An 18,231-nucleotide genomic window follows, 5' to 3' on the forward strand; every position below is an offset into this window, starting at 1 on the left:
TAGCTCTCACTGCATTCTTAATAACATCAACAACAGGAATAATCTGTGGATAAACTATGACTGTGTGTATGAAGTCTTTCCCAGCCTAATAAAATAGTAAAACTTAGTCAAACACTCAGAAACTTTACCTACACAATGCAAGTCAATGCAATCAGTTGAATTCCATATAATACAAAAAAATGTATTAAATGCCTATTGTATTCAATATAATGGAAAATACTTGAGGACAGTAGTTTCAGATTTTGTCTTCATATTCACATTATATTGCATAAAATATTTGCTTGATAAATTGAATTGTGTGCAAGTTATAGTCCTAGGTACTAGGCATATAAAATTAGATATAGCACAGACCCTGCCCTCAAGCTTCTTAAAATCTTAACAGTAAGGCAGAAGATGCATATACAAATACATATAGCAGGATAAGATAGGATTATAAAATAAAGAATTGTGAAAAATTCAAAATGCTATGAGAAATTTGAGTAGTAAGGATATTGTCACAATGGGGGTGGGTGGGATAAAGAGGAAAAGTATTAAGAAAGACTTCATGGAGAAAGTGCAACTTAAATTGGGCCTTAAAAAAAGAATAGGACAAACATGAAATCAAGTGAAGGGAAGATAAGGTAATAAGCATTTATCTAGACCTACAATGTGCTAAGCAAACTGCTAAGAGTTTTGCAAAGACTCAGTTGATCCTCACAACAACCCTCTGAAGTAAACTTTGTTATTATCCCCTTTTATAATTGAGGAAACTGTAAGAAACAGATTTTAGATTCAAACTAATTCCAATTGTTCAGTGATGAAGAGAGCCATCTATACCCAGAGAGAGGACCATGGGAACTGAGTGTAGACCACAATATTGCATTCTCACACCTTCTGTTGTAGTTTGCTTGCATTTTGTTTTCTTTCTCAGTTTTTTCCTTCTCGATCCAATTTTTCTCGTGCAGCAAGATAACTTATAAATATGTATATATGATTTAACATACACTTTAACACATTTAATATGTATTGGAGTACCTGCCATCTAGGGGAGGGGGTAGGGAGAAGAAGGGGATAATTTGGAAGAGAAGGCTTTGCAAGGATCAGTGTTGAAAAATTATCCATGCATATGTTTTGTAAATAAAAAGTTTTAATTACAGATAAATAAATAAAAAGGGGAAAAAAGAAACAGATCTTAAAGATCACATATCTAGGAAGTAGCTGAGGATAGTCTTGAATTCAAATGTTCCTAAGCTCAGGCCTAGGGCTCTCTATCCACTGTGCCACTGTGCTCTCTATCTACTGTAGAAGTTCCTCCTACACATGTGGGAAAGCATGAGTAAGAGGTCTGAAGTCAGAAAAAGATAATATGAAAACAAAAAATAGAAACGAATCTGGTTTAGCTGGAATTCAGAAAACAAGAAGGAGATAAGTTTTAAATGCAGATGGGAACCAGATTATGGGAGACCTTGAATGATAGAATTCAAAATATATCCAAAAAACAACTGAGATAAGAGATGCCCAGAGGAAAAGACACAAACTTTTTATTTTACTAAAAAATGTGTTTAAATCCTAGTGCCCTATGCATCTGGCAGTGCTTTTCAGAATTAGATCACAGGAACCTTGAGATTTAATTGGTTCAGAGAATGAAGACTCAAATCAATAGTTCCCCAATTACTTGAGGTTTAAAAGCTCAGTATACAAAGTAGTCAATGTTTTGAAGGTTTATTAGACATCTCACTAAATCAAAAAAATATTTTGATAGAAAACACTATCATACCAACTGTAAAAGTGAAAAAAAAATATATATATATATATCCAATTCAATTGATGCTGTATCCTTTCCATAGTGTTGTTAAATTTTTTTTTGTTAAGTCTTGTTATATCATCAACTAGTGATCATTTTATTCTACTATCTAGACCAAATCATCAGACCAGACTGAGTTGGCCTGACTCAAAACATTTACTGTAGTTAGTAATGTTGATTTAGACTGAGTTTATAGGTTGAATTGGTTCAACAGCTATATGGAGAGGTGAGCTCCAGGTTATTAGGATGTGAGGCATGACAAGCTGGCATGTTGTAGCTATCTAGTTTGCCATATAGAACAAGTACTCTCAATGAGATAGAGAGTTATCTGTCAGTCATCTAAAAGAGTCATCCTCAGGTTGTCCAAGGAAATTAATAAGATCAACAAAAGTATTGCCAGGGCTACAAATTTGCTGAAAGCCCTAATAAAAAGCTGAACTACTAGAATGATGAAAATATGTTGAACCCTGATGAGACCAGGTCGATGTAGGAACAGAAGGAAAGTGGGAGAGAGGATGATATAACTGGAAATCTCTGTTGGTGTTAAGACAACCTTAGGCTCACCTCTACCTACTCATGTATGGGTAATTTCCATCCCAAGGGGTTGGGGGAAGGTGGGTTTTCACCATCAAAAAATTGAGAAGGTGGAGAATAATTTGAAGTGGCTAGAATTATTAGAATGATGATTAGTTTAGTTCCTTTCATAAGACTTACTTTTGTAGAACAAATTAAATGAGATTAAAGCCCTAGATGTACACCACCCTTTGTAAAAGATGGGGTTATATTGCTGAAATATATGGGTTTGATATACTGGTCCTATATCATCCCACCCCATCACAGAACTTCCTACATCCAAAGCCATCCTTTGAGAAGAGCCTCAAAGGAATGGCATGAGCTTTCTTAACCATTTGTTATTGTTGGTTCATCACTTCAATCATGACTGATTCTTTGTGAATCCATTTGGGATTTTCCTGGCAAAGATACTGAAGAGGTTTTGCCATTTCCTTATCTAGCTCATTTTAAGGTGAGAAAACTGAGGCAATACAGATAGAAAGTAATACCCAGAGTAATACAGATAGAAAGTGTCTGAGGTCCGACCATGTAGACATGGGCAGACCAACCAATAGGTTTGGGGTGAGAACTTGAGAATATAGCTTCTAAACAAATGGCAAGATCATTCAGTGGGCAGAGACTGACAATATATTCTCTAATTAGGAGATTTCAGTATATTTTCTGAAACATTTGATAATGGTAAAATCAATTGCCATCCTATGGTGGTACTAGTAAATCTCACCTTGTCACTGTCCAGACAACCTGTGTTCTCACCTAGTAATCCTAACAAGTAAAACTCTATTATGATATCTAAGATAGGGCACTAAAGGCCCTTCTTCCCTGTTCCCAACTAAAGTCATCCCTAAAACCACTGTTGCATTTGGTGACTGATCAATCTGAGTCATATTTCCATATTTAAGGGATTTCTTTCCCCATAAGACAGTAACTCCTCAGATTCTAGTTAGAATTCTAGTTAGAATTAGAATAGAATAGAACCAGAGAGAATTCTAGTTAGAAACAGTAGAATCATAAGGGATGAAAAGTCATTTGCCCAAGTCACAAGGACTTTGAAAATAATAAAGAGCTTATTCTGTTGTTACCAAAAGACAGATTGCTACCATATCATAGTGCTCCCAAAAGATCAATCAGGCAAAATTTTGGATATTTGAGAGAATGGAAGAGCATCCTTGCTCAGATGAAAATGGGAGGCCAATTATAAACAAACTTTACTAGCACTTATGAGTTGATACCTGTAAGGGCAATTTTAAATTTCAATTATTGAGAATAAAGCCAAATGAAAATCTCTGATACTGCCTAAAACATCCCATAAAGTTAATACCAAAGAGTTCCAAATATGTTACAAGTCAGTTACTTCCTTCATAGTGAGGATGGCCAGAGTCTTTTCTTACACTAATTCCCTTGTGGTTGTTGCAGAAGGTACCTGACAGCTTACAGACTACAGGAAGCTGAAATAGCCATCACACCAATTGTTATATTTGCCCATGATCTCATCAGCATGGTGAACCATCCAGGGGAAGTGACAAACATTGTCTTCAGACTTCAACAGGATGGATAGCACTGTGAGTATGAAAGTAGCAGAACTGGCCTAGCAGAGTGAGTAGTGATGCTAGTCCTGCAGGGGAGAGAGTCTTGTGGGTACCAGCAGAAGTAGCCGCAGTAGAATTGATCCCCTGAAAATTGGAGAGTAAAATAGTTAAAAGTACAAGCATGGAACACAAACACCAAAATAAACAATCATACTGGCACCAGCACAGGCAGATCCACCCTAGCCCTTTGCTAACTCTAATCTTGAATAGATAAAACCTCTTTCTCCAATGGTCAGTCCCATAATTGTCTTTTTTTTTTTTTTTTGAGGCTGGAGTTAAGTGACTTGCCCGGGGTCATACAGCTAGGAAGTGTTAAGTGTCTGAGACACATTTGAACTGGGGTCCTCCTGAATCCAGGACTGGTGCTCTATCCACTGTGCCACCTAGCTGCCCCCATAATTGTCTTCTAAATAAGAATGAGTGAACAGAAGGAAAAACTTTAGGCTAACACTAGAATGGATTCTTGATTCTTATCTCTAACTGATATAAGAGGCATCCCATCTTCCAGAAGTTATATCCTCCATTGATCCTTGGATTAGTAGGAAGCAGAAATACTACCCAAGTGATTTCTTGGATCTGATGTCAGGACTTTCTTGACAAGGAAATATTTAAAGCTTTTAAATATAGTTCTATCTGACATCCTCCTGCCCTTCCTTATTTCATCCCCCATACAAAGCTAAATGGACCTCAATGTCTGTTCTTTCAAAGACCTCTACACACCACAGAGAAAACAACTCAAGGCCCTTCAGTTGACAAGTTTCCTTATCCCTTGAAATCTTCAAAAAACTTCTCAAGGAACACTTAGAAGGGAAAGTATAGGGTTGTTGAGGTTCTTAATGTGGGCTTCATAAATATTTTTCAAAATATTTTTATAACTGATCGATACATGGTTTCCTTTATAATACTATGTATTTTATTTTATTAATTAAAAAACATTATTTTGAGAAGGGATTCATACACTTCACCAGACTGCCAAAGCAATCAATAACAAACAAACAAACAAAAAAAAAAAACTTAAGAATCCTGGGTTAAGTACACAAAAGGGCCAGAGTTTATAAGGATCTGGAAAAGGTCAACTTTATAGTAAGGTTATGAGCTTCATGCATGCAAACTTGTCCTGAGGCCTGAGTTAATACTGAAAATGACCCCATATCAGAGCCCATTCAGTTTTTCCCTGCCCATCAGTCAAAACCTGGAACCTCAATTAAAGGACCCATTAGGTACCAGGAAAATTCACACACACATACACACACACACACACACACACACACACACACACACACACACACACATGCTATATTTTTGTATTTGAGGAACTGGGAATAGAACACATTACATTTGTATAAATTGACCCAGAATCTGAGGGCTAACCTAGACTTTATTTAATATGCATATGGTGGAGACTCTAAGTTATATCTTTTAGCCAACAGTGGTTCATTGTCAAGGATGTTTTATAGTGTTAATACTTAAGATGAACAAATTCCCATGCCAAAGAAAGACATCTTGCCTTAGAATTCAAAACTCACAGTCACATGCAATCCAAAGGGAATATTTGGAAGAAATAGGGTTTCTGACATTGATCAGTTGAGTTTACAGCTTGAAAATACAGAGGGGAAAATGTCCTCTAGGAAGTCATAAGAAGTTGACTATTTAGGTTTTGAAATAGAATTGCTGCTAACACTAGTATAAAGAAATGATATGAAGTGTGAAGTTCCTGCTGAGCTACCTGTGACATTCCAAAGTTAAAAAATGGCTTTTGTCTCTTGCTTTAAAGTGAGAAAAATGGCAGAATGGGGGAAGGGCAATTCTACTCCCTATGTTGGCTATTGAGAGTATCATCAATACAGATTCCTGACAGTGTTTTAGAATGATGTGCTTACTGTTTTGAAATTGAACCACTGAAGAATAACCCATATAGTGAGGTGAACCTCACTATGTGTAAGAGATGGATGATTGGCAAGCTATGCATAATAATTTTATTTTTTTTTACAAAAGGATCACTTTCTAAAGCAAACCAGCCTAAAACAAACACTGTTTGCATTCTTTCATGAGTTGAAGGATTCCTTGGGGAAGTGACTACCCAGAGCCTAAACTGCTAGATATTAAGGGGAGGGATGAGAAATATGCCTTATGCTCAACTGTATCCCCCAAAGGTACCTAACAAAGTATTAAGAACATATTACAGATTTTAGTATTAAAAGGAATCTGAAAAGAAATAAAAGCAGATAACCCGCTGGAACAATCTATCCACATTTAGACAGTTATAAATTTTAAGATGCCTTTTTTCACATGGAAACTTCTACCCATAAATCCTAGTTCTGTCCATTAGGAACAAACAGAAATCTAATTCTTCTTTCAACATCACATCTATTCAGATTTTTGAGTTGATCATAGTCCCCAAATTAATTTGATTCAGTTCAATTATTAAGCACCTGCTTTGTAGCAGGCAGCTAGGTAGCAGAGTAGTTAGAGTAGGGCCTGGAGTTGGGAAGACTTATTGTTACCATTTCAAATCCAACCTCAGACACAAGTTGTGTGACCCTGCGCCAGTTACTTAACTCTGTTTGACTTAGCTGTAAAGTGAGCTGGTAAAGGAAGTGCCAAACCATTCTAGTATCTTTGCCAAGGAAACTACAAATAAAGTTATAAAGAGTTAGGCACTACTAAACAAAAAAGCATAAAGCATAGTGCAAGGAAACAGGGTGACAAAAGACAAAAACAAAAGGAAAAAAGGAATAGTATGTTCCCAACATTTATGCCTCACTAACTTTGCTTTAAAGTTGAGCATACTCTTGCCATGGATGCTCTGAGTATTTGTAGGTGAGTGTACTTTTTAGATTTAAGGGAACATTATTTTAAAATTACTGTTCTTAGCTGTCATCTTAGCAAAAGCTACAAATTAACTGTGCCTTCTGACCCATTGTGAAAGAAAAGCATATTAGTAGGGGTAAATGATCTGTATTTTTAAATGGTTAACTACTCCGAGGTATATTCTTGAACCTGGGAGCATAACTGTAGTCAAGAGGTTAATAAATATCTAAATATTATCTAGATAACACATAGAGCCAAAGCAAATCAAACTTTAGAACATAATGGTCTTGTCTCACTTCCCCAGCTGTAACTCAGCTAAATTACTAGAGCTAGCTCTGTCTTGAATCCATAATTCTATATTCTCTACTTTCCAGGATTCACACATTCCCTAATGATTGTCTGTCTCTACCTAAGTTTATCTGGTAAGCAATGTGTGAGTCTTTTCCCTCCAATGGACCTCAAACTTTATCAGATCTACTCTCCAGTTGTAATATAAGGTATTTCCTATTGGGTGAATAGATCATTTCTATTTCAGCAACTAGCTCTTCCATATTTTGAATGAGTTCTGGGAAACAATATCCCTCATGACTTCGTCCATCTTTTAAAGAAAGAACTATCCTTAATGAAGTCAAGACTTTATCAAGTGCTCTCCTTTTGAAAGAAAGATAATGCTAGATGTTTAGGTTCTGATTATTTCTATTAAAAGTTCATTCTTCTGTTGGAGGGGATGTGGGAAAACTGGGACACTGATACATTGTTGGTGGAGTTGTGAAAGAATTCAGCCATTCTGGAGAGCAATTTGGAACTATGCCCAAAAAGTTATCAAACTGTGCATATCCTTTGACCCAGCCGTACTACTACTGGGCTTATATCCCAAAGAAATACTAAAGAAGGGAAAGGGACCTGTATGTGCCAAAATGTTTGTGGCAGCCCTTTTTGTTGTAGCTAGAAACTGGAAGTTGAATGGATGCCCATCAATTGGAGAATGGTTGGATAAATTGTGGTATATGAAGGTTATGGAATATTATTGCTCTGTAAGAAATGACCAGCAGGAGGAATACAGAGAGACTTGGAGAGACTTACATCAACTGATGCTGAGTGAAATGAATAGAACCAGAAGATCACTGTACACATCAATGCTGTATGAAGAGGTATTCTGATGGAAGTGGAAATCTTCAACATAAAGAAGATCCAACTCACTTCCAGTTGATCAATGATGGACAGAAACAACTACACCCAGAGAAGGAACACTGGGAAGTGAATGTAAGCTGTTAGCACTACTGTCTATCTACCCAGGTTACTTACACCTTCGGAATCTAATACTTAATGTGCAACAAGAAAATGGTATTTACACACATATATTGTATCTGGGTTATATTGTAACATATGTAAAATGTATGGGATTGCCTGTCATCGGGGGGAGAGTGTGGAGGGAGGGGGGGATAATTTGGAAAAATGAATACAAGGGATAATATTATTTTTAAAATTACTCATGCATATATACTGTGAAAAAAAATTCTAAATAAAATAAAAAATAAAAAAGTTCATTCTTCAATGAACTCTATATTCTGAATTTTTCTTGCTTAGTCAAAAGCATTTTTAGTTCTATATATAGGGGGAGAAATGTAGCATGGACACACAAACAGATGTCAAAGCTATATTCTCTAAGTGAGTGGAGTATGAAGGTCCAATTTACAATCTTACAACTAGAATATACACAGTTTTATAGTCCTTTAGGGGCATAGTCACAAATTGCTCTTCAGAATTGAGATTGGCTAAGATAACAGGAAAAGATAACGATAAATGTGGGGATGTGGAAAAACTAGAAACTAATACATTATTGGTGGAGTTGTAAAATGATCCAGACATTCTGGAGAGCATTTTATAATGTTCTCTACTTCTTGTTAAATCATAAATTCCTCCCTTTTCCAAAGATCTGACAGGTAAACTATCCCTTTTTCTCTTTAATCCACCAATTTTAATACTGAGTCTGTCTCATAAAGAGATCATAAAAGAGGGAAAAGGAAACACATGTGCACAAAAATTTGTGGAGCTCTTTTTATAGTGACAAGGAATTGGAAATTGAGTGGATGCCCATTGACTGGAGAATGGCTGAAAAAAATTATGGTTTATGAATATATTATTATTCTAAAAGCATGACGAGCAGTCTGATTTCAGAAAAGCCTGGAAAGACTTACATGAACTGATTCTGAGTGAAGTAAGCCGAACTAAAAGCATATTGCACACAGTAACAGCAAGATTATGCAATGATCATCTATGAAAGACTTCTTAGCAATGAAGTGATCCAAGACAATTCCAATAGTCTCAGAAAGGAAAATACATTTACATCAAAGAGAACTATGAAGACTGAATGGGGATTAAAATATAATATTTTCATCTTTTTAAATTTTTTTCTTTTATGACATGATAAATATGGAAATGTGTTTAAAATGATTGTACATGTATAACCTCTATCAGCTTGCTTACTGTATTGTGAAGGGGGCACGTAAGGAAAGAAGAGGAAAAAAAGATGGGAAAACTCACAAAAATGAATGTTGAATACATGTAATTGGAAAAAAAATACTATTCGGTAATAAACAAACAAACAAATGGAAGGGGAAAAGGTTACATTTCACCAAGCTCAAGGGTTACTTAAGATGCTGAATTTTCCTGGTGGCATTAATATCTCTATTTTTACTGTTTATTATCTATTCTCATGGTCTTACTATGTAAAATTAGAATGATTTATAATGTCTGTATAGGTTTCCATGAGACTCAAAAAAGATAAAGTAGTTCACAAACTTTAAGGTGAAACGTATATGTTAACTGTTGTTATTGCTGATCACCTTTTTGGAAACTGTCTCCTCTAAATGATCTAAATTAATATCTCCCTCTCTTTGTTTTGCCTGCCTCTTTCTCTGTGATATTCAATTTGACCTATAAGGATTCCTTAACAAGAGAGCAGAAGAGGGATTCAGCAACATAGCCTCTGACTCAATCCACCTAAGGCCCAAGCAGCCTTCTTCCTGTCCTGGTCCTTCTTTGCAACCTTCCTCTGCCCAGCTTCCATTCTACCAGCTTCACCCCAATGCTGATAGTTTCTCTTTCTCCTACTCCATTTATCTTTTACCTAGCCCATCTGCCATGCTGGATTCCACCTGGGGTATTCTGTCATTCTTTATTCCATAGTACTGCTTTCTTTCTGACTTACTACAGGGACTCATTCTTACCTCATAAAAGAATAGCCTGTTTTTATTGCATTTTTACACTTACTTTAACACTTCATTATCTGGCACTTTTTTCTATGATTTGGTTTGTGAACAGACTAATTCCCTTGCCTCTTCCGTTCCTTCAAAGAACACTTCATTTTCCCTAAACAACCTGAAAAATAGAGAGGCATACCTCCAATCTTTTCACATGCTCCTCAGTAATCAACATTTGATCCTCAAATTTCCTTATAAATCTTCATTCATATCTTTCCCTTTCCTTTACCAAATTCTACTTTATATCATATTTTTTACATATATGTAATATCGTTCCTATTAAACTCTTAAACTCCTTGATGTTAAGGACTGACATTTTTCATCTTTGTGTTACTGGTGACCATCTTAATTGCATGTGATAGCAGCTTACTTGGTTTTCATTTTAATTGAGTTTATTACTAGGATAACTAATACTATTACTACTAATAATAATAGTAACAATCTATGTAGAGTTTTAAGCCTACATAGGAGTTCTCTGTCATTAAAATCACAATATTACTCTCCCCAAAATACATTTAATTATCAACCTACTTTCAATTTTATGTTTTAAAGCTTACTTTAATATTTGCAAAAACAAGTGCATTTATCACTCATAAAAAATAAACATTATTTAATTTGATTGTCAAGATAACTCTGAGACACTTACTACCAGTATTATAGCTATACTATATAATAATATTGAATCTCTATTTTAGTATTTTATATGTCTAACTTGCTTTCCAGAATGGTTATTCTCATTCACAGCTCCACTAACACTATTACTATGCCTATATTTCCACAGCCTCTCCAATATTATCTATAACTATTTTTTGTTTTCTGTGTCAGATTGTTCTATATATGGTAAAACCAGTGTTTTTCCCTTAATTTGAATTTCATTAATAATAAAAGCATATTTTTTCACATGGTTCTTTAGGAGAAATGATAATAGATTTAAAATTTGGTACAACCAAAATAGATTTAAACTAGTTTCCTGAAAGAAGACATCTTTATTATCAATTTATCTTGATGTTATTGTGCTGATTAAATGTTTTAAATACAGAAAGACTTCCCATGTGGTCATTAAATACTCTAGTATCTCCACAATATTCTCATCATTTTTATATACCTCCAATATATAGTTAAGCCAGGTGTGCAAAACTTGGTTAAAAATTTTATGACAATAAAGTCAATATAAATATCAAAGAACTTTAAGGAATGTGATAATTATAAATTTTATATTATTTGGTGTTGTAGTTTGATGTTATAGTAATAATCATAGACTTCAGTATGTAGTCACTCAAACTAAATGGTCCTAATGCCCGTAAAAGCATATTGGCAAAGACATTGTTCTCTGGGTCAGACAGATAAGGCTCATAACTTTTAGATGGAATAAAACTCTTGACCAGCTAGCTGAGATTCATCCCAGGATGATATCAATAAGAGACCCCTATTCTTCTTCATATCTGGTTCTAATTGAGAATTCCTTTCCTATATCTGGCACCAATTATTTTGGTACAAAATTTTGCCACCTGAAATCAACTTTGAGCATGTTTCTTCCCTGACACATTTCCTTCAACCTCATACTGAGTTTCTTTCATCTGTGGAAATGAATCCCTCTCTGTTTATATTGCCCTATATAGTATATTAGGGTCAAGAAATGTTTTTGTTTTCCTGCTTCCTCTCCAGAATAGTAAAAAAAAAGTTTTGTTTTTTTTTAATTTTTTATTATATATATATTTTTATAATATTATCCCTTGTATTCATTTTTCCAAATTATCCCCCCTCCCTCTATTCCCTCCCCCCGATGACAGGCAATCCCATACATTTTACATGTGTTACAATATAGTCTAGATACAATACATGTGTGTGAATATCATTTTCTTGTTGCACAATAAACTTTAGATTCCGAAGGTACATGTAACCTGGGCAGACAGATATTAGTGCTAACAATTTACATTCACTTCCCAGTGTTTCTTCTCTGGGTGTAGTTGTTTCTGTCCATCATTGATCAACTGGAAGTGAGTTGGTTTTTCTTTATGTTGAAGATTTCCACCTCCATCAGAATACATCCTCATACAGTATTGTTGTTGAAGTGTACAGTGATCTTCTGGTTCTGCTCATTTCACTCAGCATCAGTTGATTTAAGTCTCTCCAGGCCTCTCTGTATTCCTCCTGCTGGTCATTTCTTACAGAGCAATAATATTCCATAACCTTCATATACCATAATTTACCCAACCATTCTCCAACTGATGGACATCCATTCATCTTCCAGTTTCTAGCTACAACAAAAAGAGCTGCCACAAACATTTTGGCACATATATGTCTCTTTCCGCTCTTTAGTATTTCTTTGGGATATAAGCCCAGTAGTAGCGCTGCTGGGTCAAAGGGTATGCACAGTTTGATAACTTTTTGGGCATAATTCCAGATTGCTCTCCAGAATGGCTGGATTCTTTCACAACTCCACCAGCAATGTATCAGTGTCCCAGTTTCCCCACATCCCCTCCAACATTCATCATTATTTGTTCCTGTCATCTTAGCCAATCTGACAGGTGTGTAGTGGTATCTCAGAGTGGTCTTAATTTGCATTTCTCTGATCAATAGTGATTTGGAACACTCTTTCATGTGAGTGGATATAGTTTCAATTTCTTCCTCTGAGAATTGTCTGTTCATATCCTTTGACCATTTATCAATTGGAGAATGGTTTGGTTTCTTATAAATCAGGGTCAGTTCTCTATATATTTTGGAAATGAGACCTTTGTCAGAACTTTTGTTTTTAAAAATATTTTCCCAATTTGTTACTTCCCTTCTAATCTTGTTTGCATTAGTATTATTTGTACAGAAACTTTTTAGTTTGATGTAATCAAAATCTTCTATTTTGTGATCAATAATGATCTCTAGTTCTCCTCTGGTCATAAATTCCTTCCTCCTCCACAAGTCTGAGAGGTAGATTATCCTCTGTTCCTCTAATCTATTTATTATCTCCCTCTTTATGCCTAAATCATGGACCCATTTTGATCTTATCTTGGTATATGGTGTTAAGTGTGGATCCATATCTAATTTCTGCCATACTAATTTCCAGTTTTCCCAACAGTTTTTTCCGAATAATGAATTTTTATCCCTAATGTTGGTATCTTTGGGTTTGTCAAAGATTAGGTTGCTATAGATGTACCCTTTTTTGTCCTTTGTATCTAATCTGTTCCACTGATCTACCGTTCTATTTCTTAGCCAATACCAAATGGTTTTGGTGACTGCTGCTATATAATATAGCTTTAGATCAGGTACACTTAGACCACCTTCCTCTGAGTTTTTTTTTCATTAGTTCCCTTGAAATTCTCGACCTTTTATTCTTCCATATGAATTTTGTTGTTATTTTTTCTAGGTCATTGAAATAGTTTCTTGGGAGTCTGATTGGTATAGCACTAAATAAATAGATTAGTTTGGGGAGTATTGTCATCTTTATTATATTCGCTCGGCCTATCCAAGAACACTGAATGTCTTTCCAATTATTTAAATCTGACTTTATTTTTGTGGCAAGTGTTTTGTAATTTTTCTCATATAATTCCTGACTTTTCTTTGGTAGATGGATTCCCAAATACTTTATACTCTCAACATTTGTTTGGAATGGGATTTCTCTTTGTATCTCTTGCTGTTGCATTTTGTTAGTGATATATAAAAATGCCGAGGATTTATGTGGATTTATTTTGTATCCTGCCACTTTGCTGAAATTTTGAATTATTTCTAGAAAAAAAGTTTTTGATAATATAAACTTTCTAAGTACCAATTTTCTAGAAATTTCTGAACCTAGGTTTTTGCTTTAACCCAAACTTTCAGGTCAAATAAAGCAAAGAAAAGTTCTTAGTAATTATTAAGTTGGAATAAGCTGTTATCCACACCTCTGGGACTTTTTTTCTCCCCTTTCTTCAGCCAATATATTGTTAACATGTAGATATTCATTAATTCTTTTTTGGTAGAAGCTGTGAATGCTTCATATAAAGTATATAAATACATAATTGACTTGTATTTGGAGCGTCCATTGATGTTCTAAATAGTAGATATGTGATGATTTCTGTGAAGAAAACTGGAATCAGCACTACATCTGAGAGGAAGCTGGTAAAATGAGTGATTCATGAGCCACTATGAAGTTTTTGAGCTAATAATTATGAATCTTATCCAATCCTCACTGATTTTTAGTTTTGTAGCAAAGGAAATTCCAGTTTGTCTCCCTTGATGAAACTCTTATTTTACTATATTACTATTACTATAACTATTTATTATATTAACAATATTAAAACTTTCTTCTGTCTTAAGGCAACTAGATATTTCAGTTCATAGAACACTGGACCTCAAATCAAGAAGATCTGAGTTCAAATTCAGCCAAAGAAGATTCCTGTGTTGCCTTGAGAAAATTACTTAACTGCTATTTTCCCAAATGTAAAATGGAGATAATAATAGCATCTATCTCCCAGGGTTGTTGTGAGGATCAGATGAAATAATATTTCCATAGTCTTAATTCTATCAATATTAAAACAGTTCCTGGCACATAGTAATCACTTAATACATGTTTATTTTCTTCCTTCCTTCTTTTTTGTTTCCTGTATAGTCCAACTTGTGTTTTTGCTATAGTGGGCTTCTTAGAACCATAAGAATGACTAGAAAATTTTCCATTCTCTTCTTCAGAAGATTTTGTTTCTCTAGTTTCTTTGTTCCCCATTCCTTTTTGTAGAGTTTTTGAATGTATTAAATTGTTGGCTTTGCTTTTTGTCTTGCATTGACAAACTCCTTAGATCAATCAATTCTTTTGACTTTTGCTAAAATGAATGTTATGCTCTTGTTTTCCATATTCCATTTGGCATGCTTTTTTGTTACCTTTAATTGGTTAACATAGCACTCATGTTTTCTACTAACCCTCTGAGCAAAACATTGATATAACTTTCCACTTTCATGAGATATTCAATATATTTTTCTAATAGCTTCTGCTGTTTGACATCTGTAATTAAGAAAATTCCTTCATATGTACATATGTTGTATTTAATTTATACTTTAACATATATAACATGTATTGGTCAACCTGCCATTGGGGGTTGGGCCAGAGGAAGGAGGGGAAAAATTGGAACAAAAGGCTTGGCAGTTGTCAGTGCTGAAAAATTACCCATGCATATATCTCGTAAATAAAAAGCTATAATAAAAAAATTTTTAAAAAGAAAACTCCTTAATAAATTTTTCTTTGCTCACTGATTTTTATTATGGCAAGTACTGCCACATATACTGTTGCTCCTGAAATATTTTTATAAACTGTCAAACATTTTGATAAAATACTTTGTCAAATATAAAATAATAATGGTCATAATAAATGCCAGGTTGATAAATTGTTCTTTTTGTATAATTGATTTATTATTTGGATTTGTGCTAACAAACTCAAAAAAGACCTTTCAAAATTCCATCTAAGTATTCCCATCTCCTTTTCAAGATCATTTGATATACTAGTCATTTTTCATTATCCCTACTTTCTGCAGTTTCTGTTAAGTGAAAGTTAGTTAAATTTTCCAAATCCCCCCTTCAGATTTTAGTAGTTCCTTGATGTTATCTCTTATTTTATCCAATATAGACTCAGAGATAAAAATTATACCCTGTGATTGTCCTGAATGGGTTTTCAATAGATTGTTGTGAGAATATTAAGACCTTTCATATGATGTTAAGATCTGTTTCTAGTTCTTTTATGATATAGTACTGGCACATTAAAAAAAAATAAACTATGTTTTCAATAGATTTAATATGCATTTGTGATTTGCATGCCTGAGTGATCAGCACCATCTTTATTGAAACATTTACAAAATGCTTTGATATTGTCATTTTAAGGTATCTTGTCTTTTTGTGGCACCAGAAAATAAAGGATTGCTATTATCTTTATTATCAATCTAATCATTATGAAAGTTGTGAGTAGGATGAACCTGAAATCTAAGTCATTCTATCTATTTATTTAACTCTTGGGAACAATTGCATCGCAATAAATGGGGGTGCTAATCCAATTCTCTTAACATTTCAGAGCTCCTCTCAAGGACTTCATAACCACTATAATGGAATCCTTTTCATATGGTAGCCTAATTCACATTCCCTTTTAAACGTTTCCCATCGCACATGGGTACAAACACAAACACACACACACACACACACACAGAGGATAGGTAATGAGTTGGATTTTAAGAGATTATTATTGTTGTTATTGTTGTTATCTATTATACTAGACGTCTGATAGATTAATTTTAAACATATTTGAGAAATATATCATAGTAAGCCAAAAGCTAGTCACTTTAAATAAGCTGAAATTTCCAGATGAACAAAATTGCAAGAAGCATATTTTTGAAACCATCTACAGAGTTCCTTTTTAGAGTCTTTTGATGTAAGACCCAACTCAAATTTAATATTGCATAAGCATTTATACGCATCAACACAATGCAAAATAGATGACTTGCAAAAGAAAAGTCTGCAGGGACTTTGTGCTTCTAATTAAAATATGCAAGCATTACATAATTTAGGGTTAAGTTTACCTCTGTAGCTCCATAATTTGAGTCCCTGTAGAGAAACAAGAGCTGGCATACTAAGCATACACCTGGGAGTTTGTAACATTAAGATTCAATTGTAAGATTTAAGATTCCAGTGAAGCTATTACTGAGTCACTTCTACCTTCATGCAGTTCATGCAGATGACTTAACCTGGCAGTTTCATAATTAGTAAAGCAAGGACAAGACCACTAACTTGCTACCTGGGAGCAACTGAGAGAAACTACTCTCTGTGATTATGTCACTTTGGAAAACATAAAACATTGCAAAAAAAAAAAAAAATCAGAAGATAGTCATGGGCTGAGAGGGTGCTTCCCTGGCAAATTCAACCAAAAGAAAAAAAAGTGTCGTGCCAGGTACTTTAAAATTAAAGAACACTTCACAGAACTTACAAATCATCATAAGTGAAATAAATACTATCAAATTTATGTACTAAAGCTCATAGATTTTCTCCTCAGAGAGCTTCTCAGATTCTCATTTTAAAAATCTGATTTTAGTTGTAATGTTAAGAACTCTGGGTTATTAATTTCTGAGCCTGCTGCTGTTGCAGAGGCAAAGTACCCAACTGGAAATGCAGAAGAATTGCTAAATACAGGAACATTGAGAGTAACAGTTTTCAGACAAACAGCAAGGGAGGAGACTATCAAAACCAGACATGAGAATTCCCAAAATGGTGCCATATAGGATTATTAAATGTAGAGTCAGCGTCTGACCTAGCAGCAGTCTGACATATTCATATGTTAATATAATAATGATCTCACTGCAGTATTAGAACCGATGTTCATAGTCCTGATGTTAAATCATTAGGAAAACTTAATTAGTTAAGATATTGAATCATAATAGTTTTTTAAAATTCACATAGAACTGATGAGTTCTTTTTTAAGTGATCACAATTAAAGGGTAGAGAAAATTTTGGTCTTGGAATCAGGTAATATGGATTCAAATCCTACCTCATGTAATTACTAGATATATGGTTATAGCTAAATTATTTAAAACTCTCATCTTTCACAATCATTTCATCTTAAACTTTTCTAGCCCCTTTAAAGAAAATTAATGAGGATAAAAATAGTTGTACTTTCTATCTCACATAGTTATTGAAAGGAAAGGATTTGATAATCTTCAAGTCACTAGAGAAATGTGAATTATTACTATTATTATTGAATATCACATTATCTAACAATGTTAAATAAAGTGTGATTAACAATATTAATGTTTTATTTCTTTTCAGGGTATTCTCATTTCTATTCAAGTTGCATATATTATCTTATTTGAACCTAATATCATAGTTCCGTAAGGTAAATGAAGTTCTTGATCTCATGGAGCTTAAGAGATAAAATAAGACATGGAGATAGAAGATGGAGTGTTGTGTGTGAAGAAGAGAGAAAAAGCCAGTTTGGTTAAATTGAAGAATGGAAATGGGAATGAGGCTGAAAAAGTAAGTGGATCCAGTTCATGGATAGCTTTAAAAGATAACCCCTAGATGGCACTGTGAATAGAGCACCAGAAGAGCTAAGTTCAAATCTAGGCTGAAACACTTAACACTTAATAGCAGTGTGACTTTGGGCAAGTCATTGAACTTCAATTGCCTTATTAAAAAAAAAAATGCAAAAAATTAGAGGAATCAATATTTTGCCATATAGGCAATAAGGATTTACTCATATCTATGAATAGAAGATAAA

Source organism: Sminthopsis crassicaudata, chromosome 5 (assembly GCF_048593235.1).
Source record: "Sminthopsis crassicaudata isolate SCR6 chromosome 5, ASM4859323v1, whole genome shotgun sequence".
Taxonomy (NCBI): Eukaryota; Metazoa; Chordata; class Mammalia; order Dasyuromorphia; family Dasyuridae; genus Sminthopsis; species Sminthopsis crassicaudata.